This window comes from Chionomys nivalis, chromosome 3, assembly GCF_950005125.1.
Source record: "Chionomys nivalis chromosome 3, mChiNiv1.1, whole genome shotgun sequence".
Classification (NCBI taxonomy): Eukaryota; Metazoa; Chordata; class Mammalia; order Rodentia; family Cricetidae; genus Chionomys; species Chionomys nivalis.
The window spans coordinates 26,424,712-26,442,115 of NC_080088.1; positions in this window are offsets into that span (position 1 = coordinate 26,424,712).

Consider the following 17,404-nt stretch of genomic DNA (forward strand, 5'->3'; position numbering starts at 1 on the left):
TTGGGTGATGGCTAGTTCTGTGAAAGATATCTTATTATCTAATGTCCTAAATTCATTATTGTAAGAGAATCATTCAAATTATGGTATTAGAAGGTGAAGGAAAATGTGAGATAGTTGTAAATTTGACATATAGTTAATGAATTATCTCACTTCAGCTTTAACTGCTTTCATTTTTTTTTCCCAAAATGTCTGATTTCCAAGTACTTGTCCAAGCAGATTTTTGATGGGAACTGCAAATAACTTAACCAGTGGCCTTTCTCTAGTGGGAATTTTGAAGTTCTTGCTCCTTCAGTGGTCAGTCAGGTTCTTGCTTATGCTTAAAGAGATCATCCAGTACTGCATTTTGGGCCTCCACAAAAGAGACTTAAAGGGCAAGCCAACCCCTGTTCCATAACGTACTATATTAAGGAATATAAAAGCCCAAGATGAATGTCAACACTTGCCCCCCTACTGTGACCACAAGTCTGCTTCGCAGTATTGTATGGAGTGCTATTGTCACTTTCAATAAATGCTGGCTGTGTGTTCTAAGTGCCAATTTCTTATCCTTGATTCTTTATTTGCAAAAACATAGGCCAAGTAAAGACCCCTAGGCACCATCAGAGAGCACTCTGATTTTGTTAAAAGGCTATGAATTTATGAATGGTTGTCTTGTCTAAAAGAAAAGCCATCATTTGAGCCATTATCAGAGTATCATGGGCAAGTCAACCTCTAAACAAAATTAAACACCACAGTGCTATGGAAGTAAAGTATGAATCATTTTTAATTCTCTCGTAGCATTTTTACAACTTTTTTGAATCCCTAAGTTTAGCAACCATAAAGTAAATATGTCTGTTTTGTACAATGAGATTTCAGGGACTTGTTGTTTGCAAGTTAGTATTATTATTTATAGTATTTCTGTGAATTATTACTTGCTCTTCTAAACAAACTCCTTGGTGGTATAATCAACAATTTTCCATTGTCTTTATTCCAAATGCTGTTATGTAACTACTGAGTGTCATTAGTAAAGCAATTGTAATCAAATGTTCAGTGAACTCTAGGAGCTCCCAATTTTCAAATATGTAAAAAAGCAAATTAAAATTAATTATCATAATTATTTCAACCTCATGAATAATTTTAAACACTCAGGGTAGTGTACAACTGAGAATAGCCATACAAAATTACTTTTGTTATTTTGATAACTATTTTATCTTTTTTGAAGTATAACTCACTTAAAAGAGAATAGGAATAAAAATCTGGTCTCTCTGTTTTAAGACTATCTAAACACAAACCCAGCTTCTCATTTATTAATTAAAATAGATATACAACTTGCAAGACTCTGAATGTAGAAGACACTAAAATGTAATTTTATCTGAACAAGATTGCATCTTCAAAATGATACTAATACCCTTAGTAGAAAAATAAATTCTGAGTAATTGACACCAAATGCAACATCTATCTTGTAGTGATGTATTTATTCTGATATTAGAGACTGACGTGCATGAGTCTAGAGAGTCAGTCGAGTTTTGTGTCATGGGGGGAAATATAAAACTACTTAGGATGGTGTTGGGTAAGAGCTCTTCAGACTGACCTTTTGCTAGGTTGATGATGTTCTCATTAGCAGCCACCCTGCTGTTTGCCCTCAATAAAATATAGCATCCTGCTGTTAATGCAATTTTCAGTTTTTTGATTTAATGACACAATTATATTAAAGTTATTTTTCTAAATGGATTAGGATTTTGAGAAAAAGATTTAAAATGGTTTCATAAACCTTCATGAAGTCCTAAACACCTAGCTATGTTTTTTTAGGTTGCTTATTAGATATAGGATGAGGCTGACAAAATGGCTGATGATTTTGTTTAATACAATTGTTTAATACAATTTAAGAACAGTTAAAGTAATTAAATTTCAGATAGAAATATTATGATAAAGATTTACTTATTAATGTTATCTGTATAATTGATATAATTGACATTTGAATTTTGTTTTTTAATCTGAAAACATTAACCACTTTTTTTTTCCAATTTAGATAATTTTCTTCCTAATAGAATTGAATACTGCCTTGATAGGAAACTTGTCATTAAACAATATCTTCTGAAAGGAAGTAAATTTTCATTACGAGAAAAGCAGGGACTTCAAATCTGGCAGAACTACACTTTAATTTCGACTTTACTACTTACTAGATACGTGACCTTGAACATGTTATAGTCTCTCCTGGAACTGATTTAGCTTTCTAATCTGATAAAAGGCATAAGTGGAAAATTAGATAATATATATAAATCACATAACTCACCATAACTGTTGCCAAAGCTTAGGCTCTTAAACTGAGGTGTCTCATGATTTAATGAGGGGACACAGAGGAAAAAGTTCCTCTCATTGAGTCTCTCACCTTGACTTCTATGATACTTAAATAATCTGCAAATTATGGGATTTAAGTTTTATGTGGTAGGCTTTTAAGTATGTTTATCTGTACTGTGACTCAAATGTATGTACTGGACATTTTTAACTGCATTAGACAAAATGTTGTGGAAAAAACTAAGAGAAAGGGTCAGATAAAATATAAATACCAAGCACAAAACAACACTAGGGTCATCATAACAGATTTCAGAATGATGAGGACATTAAGATATGACCTTTCATATACTAAAGAGCCATAAAAACATATTGTCTCATGATAAAAAGGACATAATTCTATGTCCCATTTTATACATGTATTATAATGTATTTATATTATATAAATGTATATATAAATATATACGGTCATAGATCATTCTCCCATCACACTCACACACATACATGCACACACACACACACACAAACATTTTGCAATGGTTAGTGGGAACCCAACGACACGACAGATCGTTGATAATTGGGCAATAGTTTGAATTCCCTCCATGTCACACAAAAGTGGAAAATTGATGTCCATTATAGAACGAATAAAGTCTATGCTGACTAAAAATACTTGGTGTTGTATGAGGCATGGTACAGAAAAAAAAAAACTTTTTTATGACTTATGACCAGAATTCTTACAAAATTCTCAGAAGTGGTGAGGTCCAGACTTTGCAATCATTTATAAAAAGTGAGGAGGCCCAGTAAATATTTGTTGTTGAAGCTTTGTACCAATATAGTTTCTAACATTCAATATCACATATTGTCACACTCTTAAAAATAGATTTGCTCTTTACACACATAAATGGTGTGTATACGTATAGAAATCATGTATCTTACATGGAAGTTCATTTTTTAGTATGTAAATATGGAAAACCATATTTAAATATTATATACTTAATAATGAAATATATATAATTGCACCAAAATATTTTTAAAATTTAACATGTTTAAATGATCCCAAAAGTTCACACTTTCACTTGACATTCTGCTAAGCATTCAAAAAATTCACAAACAATTCTATTTACAGTTACAGTTTTTTCTTACCCTGCTGACATTAACACTGGACCACAGGAAGGCTTTTCCATCCCTCCTGTGCTGTGTGCCTTGCCATGAAGTATGGGGATAAGAGAACAAAACAACTAGCAATTCCCTATCTCAACAATAAGGAATGATATTCATTTTAAATTTTATCTATTTTTTATGTTTCAGTTTAAAAGAATTCTATTGCTTTCCCTCTTCCCTTTTCTTTCGGCATCTCCCAGATACCCTACCAACAACTCCTCCCATATCCTCCCCTCTCAATTTGGTAGCTTCTTTTTCTTTGATTATTAGTGTTACACATATAAATAAAAAGTAATCATATTCAGAATATATCTTCCACTTAGCCATTATTATTTTAAGTGATTTTCTGATATAATAATGCCCAGAAGGAAATTAAAACACTTATTATAATAAAAGGATGTCCATTGGTAGCAATCAATAGGCAATTTTGTCTGTTGACCAAACCTTTGTATTTTTTCTTGCCTCCAGGTACTGAAGTAAAAAAGCTGTGTACTAAGTCAGTAGTTCCCAATATTTAGATCATCATTAATCTTTCATTTCAGATATGCTTACACAATAAAATTGACATATTGCAATTAATGTATTTAGACACAATTTTCAGCGAGTCAGAAAAAGGAACAAATTCAAGATTCTGTTTTCTTTGTGGGATTTTCATTTAGCCAAATATTCTGCAACTGGGAAATGTTTAAAGTCCTACTTTTAAAACCATGAAGTCCACATGACTGGGGGGAGTCAATGAAATAGTCCCTCATTATGTTCTGTTCTACTTATTGACTGAAGCCTAGAATGATCATCATCAGAGAGGCTTCACCCACCAACTGATGGGAACAGATGCAGAAACCACAACCAAACTTAGTCAGAGCTTGGAAATCCTGCACAAGTTGGGGAAGATGGAATATAGGACCTAGAGGTATCAAGGACACCATAAAATGGTCCATAGAATCAAGTAACCTGCGATCATAGGGACCCAAAGTGACTGAAGCCAACAATCAGAGAGCCTTCATGGGACTTTAGGCCTTCTGTTTTCTGTTGTGTTTGTATAGCTGGGTATTCTTGGGAGACTCCTAACAGTGGAAGTCAGGTGGTTTCTCATTGTTTTACTTGCTATTGGAATACTGTTCCTCAAATTGGACTGCCCTGTTGAGCCTTGTTATGAGGGGATGTGCCCAGTCTTATTGTAAAATTGTTATGCGATGTTTGGTTGATATCCTTGGGAGGCCTCTCCTTTTCTGAAGACAAAGAAGGAAAAATGGACATGGGGGAGAGGGGAGATGTTTGGGAGGGACAGGTAAGGGAGAAGGGGGGGAAACTATGGTCAGGATGGAATATATGACAGAATAATAAGTTCAAACAATAAAAAGTAAAGTCTAATCTGGGTTAGAATATGTATATACAGGATTAACATGTAGGCTGTGGACAATTTTTAGTTTAAGCTAGTTGCAAATAACAGGTAAAGTGCTCACGGCGTCCATCATGCCACTTCTTAGGAGAGGCCCGTTATGCAACTAATTGACTCTATGAAGATGCAGACATAGAATTGTGATGCAGTCAGAAACCTGTAGTGATAAGGTATGCCCATTAGCAAGGCAATCGAAGAACATGTGGAGCAGTGTAGTAGTTTTAGGAGAACATTTTGGATATGGCTGAAGAAGGAGATGACAGGAGACATCTGGGACTCAAGTCATAGCTTGACAGACCAGAGAACGTCACAAAAGTTTTTAATGTAATATTATGCATCGTTGAGAGAAAATTCAAGGCTCCAAAGGAGTACAAAAATAATCTAACAATGTTCAAAACAGAATATGCTAAGGTTTATTTCCCCAAATTCCATTGGGTGTCTCTAGTCACCAATGTAGTAAATGAATGTTTATTAGGGTTATTATTGCTATTTTTCTTAGATTTAGCAGAAAAGTCCTCTGAAGTTCATTGGTTTATATCACATTCAAATATAAAAATCTGGTGCTCTATACACAAATAAAATGTAACAATAAATGTCTTCTTTTAGGCTATAGGGTATTGTTTAGTATTGGTAGAAAAATTATTTCTATCAGGAAAATCACAAATTAGCTTTTATTTCTTTTTAAAATCAAAGTGAAAATGGCATGCTTGATATGAAACTCAAAGTTAAATCATTTAGGCATAGATATTCACACAGAGTGCAGGAGCCACCTAATAACCCTATGTCTAGGGAATGAATTATGTTGGAATAAAGTCTTTGTCAGAGAGTAGTATTTAATTGTTCAATGTTCTTTATCTCAAAAGAATTGATTTGCATTTAAATGAGCACTCCGTAAGGTAATGATCCCAGTAGATGTTTTATTATTGATGTAAAAGTATTGAGTACCTGTTTTAATGCATACAGTAGTAATAGTGTGCCTGAATTAACTGTGGAAATGTTAGGCAATTAAATTAATATATAATTTTAATATTATTTTCTCTATAATTTAATAAATTAATTAAAAACTCTTAAGGAAATAATAGACCTTGCAATGCAAATTAAGCAATAACAATTGTTTTTACTGTTTTTTTATACAAAATATATTTTGGATTGGATAATTTTATATTTGCCGTTCATTATATGCCTTAACTGATATAAAAATTAATAATTGCTGACTAACCACGAATAGATATAAATATTTTTCTCGGTTACCTGGCAACCCTTAAAATTACCTAACATGAGCCATGTATATATGTAATAAACATAATGCCTAAATTCATATAAGATACCATTTTGAATAAGTGAGAAACAATAATTTTGAGTAAACATTATTATAAAAAACATACAATTAATGCCAGGTGATGGTGCATGCTTTTAATTCCAGCACTCGGGTGGCAGAGGCAGGCCTATCTCTGTGAGTTTGAGACCAGCCTGGTCTACAAGACCTAGTTCCAGGACAGGCTCAAAAGCTACAGTGAAATCCTGTCTCGAAAAACCAAGAAAAAAAATTACAATTATTTTAAATATTATGAAATTTTAGGTGGAGTGTAATTCTCTGAACATCTGCATATTTTCAGACAAAGCAACAGCAAGCAAACATTCACTGGGTTAAGCTTCTGATATAATCCATGACTGACTATTGATAATTACTTAATATTCTTCCAATGTTTTTGTTTCTCCCAATTTCATTCTAAAAGAGAAATGAATAAGCACCATTAAAAGAGAGATGGTGAAAGAGAATTACAGATAGATTCCAAGACTGCAAGAAGAAAGCATAAATCAGCACTCATGTATGTGTTTGTAGTCTAAGTCAATGATCAATGACCCAATTCTGCATGTACAAAAAAAAAAATAGTTGGTACAACAGGAAACAGACGTATCATAAAAACTGAATTTTCTTTGAAGTTATAAACTTAAAATTTGTAGAATAAGGAAATATACACATGTTGAGTAACCCTAACCTAAAAATTCAAAACCAAAATGCCCCTGGGGAGAACTCAACAATCAACTTATATGACAGAAAATATTCTAAAAGCAGGCAAAATAAGAATAATGTGAGACATTAAATGCAGTTTTCATGCAAAATGCATTTATGAATATCCATAAATATTTTATTTGAATATTAGCTCCAATTACCAAAATACTCCACTATCTATATATAAATATTCCAAATTCTAAAAATGTTTAAAAGCAGAAAGGTCGTGAGTGTTGTAGATAAGGAATACTAAGTCTGTAATTAGAGATCTGTGGGTGGCATTGGACTTATATTGCTTAGGTAATGTAGGGGAGATAACAAGTGCATATGGAGTTAAGAAAAATATGTTCGAAAATTGATCATGGTAATTATCTTTAGATATTTAGTTGGATAGATAGATACATAGATACATAGGCAGATAATTATTGTATATTAAAATTGGCTAGCCTCTATTGTGTGATTTGTAACTCACTAAGTCTATATTTTTATCACATTTTGCATTTTATATATGCATATTCTGTTTTGTAACATTTCTGATTCTTGTAAAAATTGTCACAAAAATTTTAAACTATGATAAAGAAAATTTTATATAAAAAATCATCCTAGCTTGTATGCAAATATTTATGTTATAATTTTCCAGTACATCATAATTGTAATTGATTTATTGATTTACAATTTGAAAATTCATTGCATCTTAAATAATAAATGCATAAATATTTGTTTACATGTAAGACTATTTGGCTCATACAGGAAAGTAGTTTAGGTTTATGAATAGTAAATTCTTTCTGCTATATGTTGCAGACCAATTTTTTTTATTATTATTACTTTAAAAAATACCAATCCAAGTTTCCACTACTTCCCCTCCTCCCAGTTCCCTCCCTCTCCCTTCACAAATCCTCCCTCAACTCCTCCAACCCTAAGGGAGTGCCATGCACCCTGCCCTGTGGAAAGTCCAAAGCCCTCCCTACTACATCTAGGCTGAGCAAGGTTTACATCCAAAGAGAATAGGATCCCATGAAGCCGGTATCTGCAGTAGAGACACATCCCAGTGTCACTGTCAGTGGCCCCTCAGTCTGCCCCAAATGTCAACCCCCTTCAGAGGGCTTGGTTGTTCCCATGTTCGTTCACTCCCAGTCCAGTTAGAGCTGGTGAGCTACCATTAGCTAAAGCAAACTGTCTCAGTGGATGACCCCTCATGGTCTTGAATTCCTTGCTCAATATTTGTTTAAATGTAAGACTATTTGGCTCATACCGGAAAGTAGTTTAGGTTTATGAATAGTAAATACTTTCTGCTATATGTTGCAGACAAATTTTGATTTAGATTAGAGAAAAAGAGAAAATATTTGTCACCGTGAAGTCCAGAAATCACACTGAACTTCCTCTCTAATTGAAGAAATATGGAGAAGAGTTTGTTAAGTGTTAACAAAGAGGGCTCTCACAGTCAAGCTGCAATCATCTGTGTATACTGCTTTTTATGTCTCCGCTGTGGCCAACACAATGGACTACTATCGAAAGGTCAAGGAGGAATAGGTATTCACACACAGAGGAGGGAAGAACAACAGAGTGAAATGAATTGACCATGGCACAAAAAGCAGAGACGTGAGAAGTCATTAACTGCCTTGATGCACTCCTCTCACGGGACTCCTTTACTGAGAGAAACAAATAAATGACTTTTATGTAAAAGGCTATTTATTCCAAGTAATATAAATCTCTTAAAGCCATCCATTCACCCTTCCTTCAAATTGAAAAGCCTATTATCTCTCACAGAGATTTCAATGTAATTTTGAGTGTTTCTATTATCTGCCCACACACTTAAACATAAATGAGTTATAATAAAGGAGAATTTAAGTGATTATCTTGTTTGGCGCTATATGTCTTCAAAGAATTTGTTTTGTCTATTGAAATATTCATGCAAATTAAATAAATAGATTATGGGTTAGAACTGACACCCTACAAGAGGTTATTATTTCTTACAGTAATTGTACAGCAAATGCATTTCTCTTTTTCTGAAGTCTTGCTTTTCTATCTTGAATCTTGAATCAGTATTATTAAAGTTAGTTAATGCCAGAGAATATATATATATAAGTAAAAAAAGGGTAATATTACTTCTATTATTTCACAAATATAGACACGCTATCCTCATAAGTTGTTGTGAGAGGGTGTTTGGTTATATCACCTTCAGCTTGCTACAGCTATTTTTCATTGGGCAATATAAATCCCACCAAGTTATGCATATTTAAATAGCATGTTCATTACTATTTTAATAGCTATTTAAAGTATACTTATTAATGCCATGTTCCAATTCACCCAGACCCTTAAAATTCTGACTATATGGGTCATACTAAGTGACTTTAAATGTTTCCATTAAGAAGCTCCCTGTTAATCCCAGCACTCGGGAGGCAGAGGCAGGCGGATCTCTGTGAGTTCGAGACCAGCCTGGTCTACAGAGCTAGTTCCAGGACAGGCTCCAAAGCCACAGAGAAACCCTGTCTTGAAAAACCAAAAAAAAAAAAAAAGAAGCTCCCTGTTTTATCACAGTTTAAATATTCTACAATCCATAATAATTCATTCACAACAAAACTAATACAAATAAACTTAAGACATAGAAAGATGCTATCTGCAGCCAATGGTAGCAGAAGTTTTCCACTTACATATTAAAACATTGTGGATATTCAGCTAGGGAGGTGAAACATGCTGAACATCATGAGCAATTCTGGGCAAAGACTGGGAAGGAATGATCTTAAAATTGAAGTTAGAATTGTTTCAGGAAAAAGTATGTATGTTTAATGTAGAATGTTTAATATTAAGCAAGATTATAGAAATCTCATAAAAAATATAATTTCTTCCTCATATGTAGAATCTAGACCTATCTATATATCTCTCTACATTTAATATATAAAGTGGATTTATATATGTACTGTATATAATAAATGTGCATACTTTACACCAATATAACATATTGGTATAACTGTAAAATATATACCATGTACATGTAGGAATTATACACCACTGTGAATGAAAGCAAAAAATGATTAGCTAAATAAAAGAAGATAAAAAAAAACTGCATGCAGGAAATGTTCATGGGTTAATATAAAGGATAAAAAGCTAATTTTGCAGGAATTTCTGTCATGTCAACGACATTTTGGTTTTAGTCGTGAAAGTTACAGAAGATATATTCAATACTCAGTGCAAAATGTAATATGTTCCAAATGCCTATTTTAACTGTTCATTGAGTTGTATAGATTGTGTCTGATTAATTTGGCTTGCGATTTTTTTTTATTTCTGAGATTTTTTTAAAAAAAATTTATAAAATTTTTAAAACTTAAAAAAAACTGGAAATTGAAATAATTTTTTCAATTTTTATTAAAATTCTGATATTTTTATTATCTTATTCTCATGTATTCACACTTTTATAATTTAAACATGTTGTCAAATCAAAATGATTCTTATATTTTATGAAATTATATCTGTTATTAAAAGGCTGACGAGGGAGGGGGACTTGATCGGGGGACGGGGAGGGAAATGGGAGGCGGTGGCGGGGAGGAGGCAGAAATCTTTAAATAAATAAATAAATAAATGAACTAATTGATATTAAAAGTAAGACCACAGCTATAGCTAGTGAATTATTCTGAGACATGCTTATAGCATGGTGAGTAAATTAATATTTCTTAAAATCAGTCCGACGGGAAGTTCACTTTAAATCATGATGATTATCCCACAAGTTAGCCACTCAGTATCTTGTTTTATTGTTGTTCTTGCAAATACACCATATCCACATTTCACCCTCTCGGATTCTTTCAGAGGACTTCTTTATCAACTGATAAGTCATGGTCAGTCACTATCAGTGGTTCTCTGGAAATAGTGTAGAGGAGCAATGTAACTCCTAAAATATTTGACAATAACCACAGACATTTTGAAAGTTATAATAAGGAAAAATAGGTGAGGAGAAAGAATTATAGTCACTGGGACCTGTTTCACTGTCCAGGAAACTATTGAATACGCTATGTCTTAAAAGGCAACATTTTACAACAGAGATTTATGCGACCAACTATGGGAGTGATCCCTCCATTGGGAATTTCAAATCTCTGTCACCTGGAAACTTTTAGACCCTTTTATCTATGGTTACTTAGAAAAAAGTATTTGATTCTCTTCCTTGTTAAGAAGAATCCTCACTGGAGTTCCCTTGTTCACTTGAGCAGGCAAATTGTTGCTGCTGTTTTTCAGCTCATGTTTAGACAGTCATGTCAATGGGAATTTATGGGTGTAGCTTCTCACATTAGTTGGAGCCAAAATCTAACAGAATTTCCTGGCTCTTACAACCATTCTGCCCCCCTTTCAGCAATGTTTCTTCAGGCTTAGGTGCAGAAATGTTTTGTACATGTATCCATTGGTACTGTACTCCACAAATGCATTTTTATTGGGGTAGATTTCTGGCATGGTCTCAGTAAGTTGCAAAGAGAGTTTCTTTAATGAACAGCAAGCCTACACTTATCAGTGGGTTTCAATCTTACAGAAAGAACGACAAGCAAGTGAAAGCTATAGAAATAGTCTTTTCCAGGGAAGAGCACACCAACTACTCATCTAATAGTTAATGGTCCACACTGAAAGCAAACATGTGAGTAGCATTATACAGGGTGAAAGGTTAAAAGAGGATAGATACATATACACATACATACATATATAGGCAGAGACTGCTCATTTGTTTTCCTACTGCTCAGACCCAAATGATCACACAGAAACAATACTAACTAAAATACTGGTCTATTAGCTCAGGCATCTTATTAGCTAACTCTTACGTGTGATTGAGGGATAACTGCATTTTATGGCAGAAATAAGACATAACATTTGGAAAGATAGCTATTTTTCTTTTAGTGTTGACACTGATAGCAATATCTGTTAGTAGATCATCATTTAATAATTAAAAAATGATAGAAGTTCAGAAGTATTATTATGTATGAAACAAATTTTGAATTTTTATTATAAAAGTTAGTTAGGTTTTAGGTATTTTATTCCTCTACTTAGACACATTTATGATGATAGTACCAAATCCAGCAAGGTGAACCTATCAGGCAAGTATTCCACTACAGAGCTACATCCTGAGCTCTTAGACATGTGTTTCCTACTTCATATTCCTAAAATGTCACAGGCAATGCAATCAATTAAAATATCCTGTTAAAGGCATAGAGACCTAATCATATACTCCCCCCATGCCCAATAAATAATTATTCTTGTGAAATTTCCTTTTCTATTTCCACATTCTTTTTCAAAATGTATCTCATATTTTATCAATTCTAGGATGAAATATCAAAAATAGAGTAAGAAATAGAACCATCTCTTTCTGTGTCTCCAAGACCTGTGGATGTGATATTCAGTTTGGTTTATCATTTTTATTAGCTTTAATTCCAACTCTAATAACAGTAATTATAATAACAAGATATTTGCTTAAATGTATCCATTATTCCTCCCATTACTTATTGCTTTTATTTATATTATTTAAATATTTTAATGCATTTAATTAATTTCTATAACATAGTTTCCACATCTATAACTTTATATAATGTACATATAGATGAATACTCTCCTTCTTTAACTATATTCACCACATATAAATGCAGCTTGCTGAGTCCTGCCAATCTTGTTTCTAAGGCTGACCTCTTCATTCTGGATGATAAATCAGGGTTCAGAAAACCAATTCTTTCTCCCTCGGTAACTGTTAATTGTTCTCTTGTTCTCTCTCTCCTCTCTCTCTCTCTCTCTCTCTCTCTCTCTCTCTCTCTCTCTCTCTCTCTCAGCTTTTGAGACAGGGCTTCTCTGTAGTTTTGGAGCCTGTCCTGGAACTCACTCTGTAGACCAGGCTGGCCTCGAACTCACAGAGAATCACCTGTCTCTGCCTCCTGAATTCTGGGATTATATGTGTGTGTCACCACCACCAAGCTAATTGTTAACTCTTAATCTAGGCCAGAGGCCTGTGAGATTTCCCCCATTTACACTGGGATGTCAACTATAAACCATACACAGAAAAAGATTGGGATTATCGAGAATCACTAGAACTCCAGTAAAATAAAAGGGAAGTTAGAGTTTCTTCAGAATATTTTCTAACAAAGACTTGGGGGAAGACAAGAGAGATATGCAAATATTATTTTTTCTTATTTTGTTGGTCATTGTGTACTGGGAAAGTGATTTTAGAGTGTCTAGAAAGATGGTACATAGATGAATAAAAGGATAGATAAAAGAACAGATGGCAGTAGATCAATAGTAGATAACTGCTAGATGATAGATGGTGATAGAAATGATATATATGATAGATGATGATAAAAGATAGGTAGATGATATATAACGAGGAAAGAGACAGAGAGACACACACACACACACACACACACAGAGAGAGAGAGAGAGAGAGAGAGAGAGAGAGAGAGAGAGAGAGAGAGAGAATGTGTGTGTTTTGTAGATTCTTGAGTATATCAACTTCCAGTGCAAGAAGTTGACAACATGGAGGCTGAGAAATCAGTTCTAATTTAGCCTCAAAGGTACTCTGCATGAAAATCACCCAAGTCAAGGGTACAGATACAGTCTGATAGATTACTGGATTATTTTTACTTGCTTGACAGAAAGCAACATTTTGTTTCTTAGACCTTTAGCTAATTAAATGATGAGGATCAACCATATAATATTTAATGTTCTTTATTCAAAATTTACCAATTTCCACATAAATTTATGCATACACACAGAAACATCCAGAATAATGTCTGATTGATCATCTGGGTATAGTTGCATAGCTGTGTTGATGTATTCAATAACCAGTACACTACTCTGTGTACAGCACAAAAATAAAAGGTGCATGTATGGCTTATCAATTAATGTTTCCAGCTTTTTAGTAACTATTCAATATTGTCTGTGAACATACAGTTAGTTATAAGTGCTCTAAGAACACTCTCAATTAATAATTTCGAGGATAATTTAAACAAAGAAGGATAGTCTTTGCACAGCCCTGCATAGCTTGAGATCTTTCCTTGCTTCAAATCATGTAACTTGAAGCGCTACTATCAAGGAAATTAGTCCTTCTGACCTTACTCTTTAGATTATTTTCCACAGTGCTTATTTTCTTTTGAAGTGCATTATCTTTCTTAAAATGAAAGGAAAGTGTTCCAATTAATTACATTTCTTTTCATTCTAGATCACAGTGTTTTTTCTTTCTTCTCATAACCATATGCTAATTTTCCACTTCAGTGAGTGTAAGACAAAACTAATTTGTTCTTTTAAAATGTAAAAAATTAACTAAGTATAGCTTCTCTTATTAAAAGATAGTCTTAAATATTTCAAATTTTCATTTGTTGCAAATTTAAATTTAAATATAAATCAACAACAAAGATTTTCACTTATATCATTCTCATGTATTTGGGTCATCACTCTATCATTTCCATGCCCGTGATTTTTTAATAGCCCAAAGTAAGTAAATGTCATGTTACCACAGTTTGACCACAATAAGAAAAATTCACAGCATACACGCAAGTCTAGATTACTGTCTCTAAACCTATTAACAGAGTCCATTTTCTTGGTTTGGTCACCATGCAAAATAGTTAATTCTTCTACTTGTCAAGTTTCTGATTCCAATTTAAGACTATTCATATTAAGAAGTCAAATTTGTCTTCTTCCTAGGTCAAATATTGAAGAATAGTCAATTTCATTTTTGAAAACAAGATAGGGAGTTTTCTAGTAAATGGGTTGCTCTGCTTGGAAGTCAATATATTTATCTTGAGCTCAGCAGGATTTTAGAACCATTTTTTTTTACCATTTTATTTACCATTTACTTTTTGCTTTATCATCATGACCATAAACATAGAATCAGTGAGGCTTGGAGCTATTTTGCTTAGTTGATAGTTGGTAATTAGATCTACTCAGCTATTGCTACAAATTCTACCCAAATCGAATCCATTTTTTTTTAATTTTTAACACTATTTTTTGATTCTTTGGGAATTTCACAATATGACTCCCAATTCAAATCATCTCCCAATCCCCTGATATCCTCACTTCACCCTGAAGCACAATCCCCCAAAAGAAAATTTTAAAAATCAAACCAAAACCAGTAAAGCAAGCAAAAAAAAAAAAAAAAAAAAAAAAAAAAACCAAACATCTTCACTTTTTCATCTTTCCCTCCTGTCTTATAACTCTTCATTCGTCCTAGTGGCAATAGGAACAGTGTGTCATATAGTGTACTCTTTTGTTCAATCAGCTTTACCAGCAAATGTTCATTGCAGTGATTCATTGGTCTAGTTCAAAGCCTTTGTTTTCTGGTACCGGATTATCACTGGATCCTTACCTAAACGCCTTTCATATCCTGTGACTGTCCCAAGTAATGGAGATCCTGCAGTGCTGTGGGACAATAGTTTGTACCCTGTCAATTGTATTTTAATAAAACGCTGATTGGCCAGTAGCCAGGCAAAGTATAGGCAGGACAACCATGCAGGAAGTAGAAGCAGGCAACAAGAGCAGGAGAATTCTGGGAAGAAGAAAGCTTGGTCTGCAGTCATTTCCCAGCCACAAAAGATGTGACTGCCCAGCCACAGAAGTAAGATGTGACTGCCTTGCTGAATAGGGTACCTAAACATGTGACTAGCATAAACGAGAATAATGGGCTTATAAGTTATAATAGTTAACAAGAAGCCTGAGCTAACAAGCCTATCTATCAGTTTATATCTAATGTAGACCTTTGTGTGATTCCTTTGGGACTTAACGACTCGGGGAACTGGACAGTACAGAAACCCTGACAACATGGCAGGAATCACTCAACAGGACCATTTCCTTCATGAGTTACAGGAGATCCTAGAGGAGGTAGATGTTACTTATAGTGAGTCAACCAAATCCTATCTATGGGTCTGGATGGTTGTTGAGCTGCTCAATTCAGGGCACGGGGCCATAGGACTCAGTCAAGGGTGCAGAGCCAGCATTCCTACACCATGTCTTCAGGGTCAATTTTCCCTCACCTGTGGTGAGGTTTGGGGCCATCTCTTCAGAGGGCAGGAAGAGGGGCATTATGTTCTTATGTAGGTCATAGCTATCTCTCTTGCTACAGTGTCTAGAGAAAGGCAAGGCCAGCTTTGCCAAGGCCAGAGAACAGTGGAGCCAATTCTGCATAGCCCTCTGATTTTATTACTTGTGATTCCTATGGTCTCCTGGGGTGACACAGGCCACAGACATCAACATATACTCCAGCTGCAGCTAGATCACAGACCCAGACATGGTTCTTGGCAACATCTTATACCCAGGCAGCATCGTGGATCCAGGTGAAAGAACTGACCACTAAGATCAGGATGATTCTGGCAGGAGCACAGCTCCCAGGCTCCAAAAGGCCACAGGTTGTGATCCCAGCTTTTGGCTTCCTTGTGATTTATGCTAGCAACACGGGCCTTGTACTTCAACACAGACCCCAGCCGCGTAGGATCACAAATCCAGACATGGTCTTTGGCAGCAGCTGGACATGGATGTCAACATTGCTTCAGGTGGCAGTGTAGGTCACACAGATCAGCACAGTCCCAGTATCAGCGTTACCGTTGGACAAAAATATGAGTCTTTCTCAGTCTAAACATGCATTTTGTTTACATTATTTATTTTGTAAGACTATATAAATTTTGTATGACTGTCTTTATGATGTTCTATCATTTGTGGAGATAAGCTAACAGAAATATATTATTTCAAAACTCAAGACTTGAAGCGTTAGATCAATGTTTTACCTACGTTGTTTTTTTTTTTTTTCTGAGGCTACTCTCCTTGGCTTCTACAAGATATCTTTTCCCTCCTCCACCCCATCCCTGACTCACAGTCTTCACTTTGTGTGTTTTCTATGTCCCAGACTACTCTTTAAAGTATACTGAACTCTGAATTTGTTTAATCATCCTCATATCTCAATGAGCCCTCTCTCCAAATAAATCACTATTCTGATATTTTGGGGTGCTACAACTGAATTTAGAACTTCGAGAAGACATGAAGCCTTTAGAGCTTGCAGGTGATTATCTCAGATCTGAAAATGTCCTTGTTAAGATCAATTTTGATGTGATTGGAACGAAGATCTCCCCAGTATAAGCAAGCAATAAAGCCATACAACAACATTCATATACCATGAAAAGATATTCTTGTGAAGGTGAGAGTTATACTATGAAGACATAAGATAAGATCAGAACTAACTCTCTAGGCTTTTAGGAAAAGGTCTGTGTTGTTGTTTATAATAGGTGATCTATATATTTAAAAAATGTTTCATTAGGATAATCATTAACATAGACTGAACATCTATGTATAGAATATTCAGCAAAGATTTATATATGAAATTCTATTTGGCAAATGTGCATTTTTAGCATTAATACAAATATCCTGTTTGTAAAACACCAAGCCAGTGTAGGCAAGTTGAGCTGAAGAGGTTGGCTTCAGAATTATAAGAAGCTGGTGATAAACTGCCTTTTCTTAATTAAGACCTTGTCAATGCTCATGTAAGCATCCTTAACTAAAGATAGAAGCCGACAAAGACAAAAAATACATGGAAGTAGAAGGAAATCCTCCTGTGAGGAAGTAGG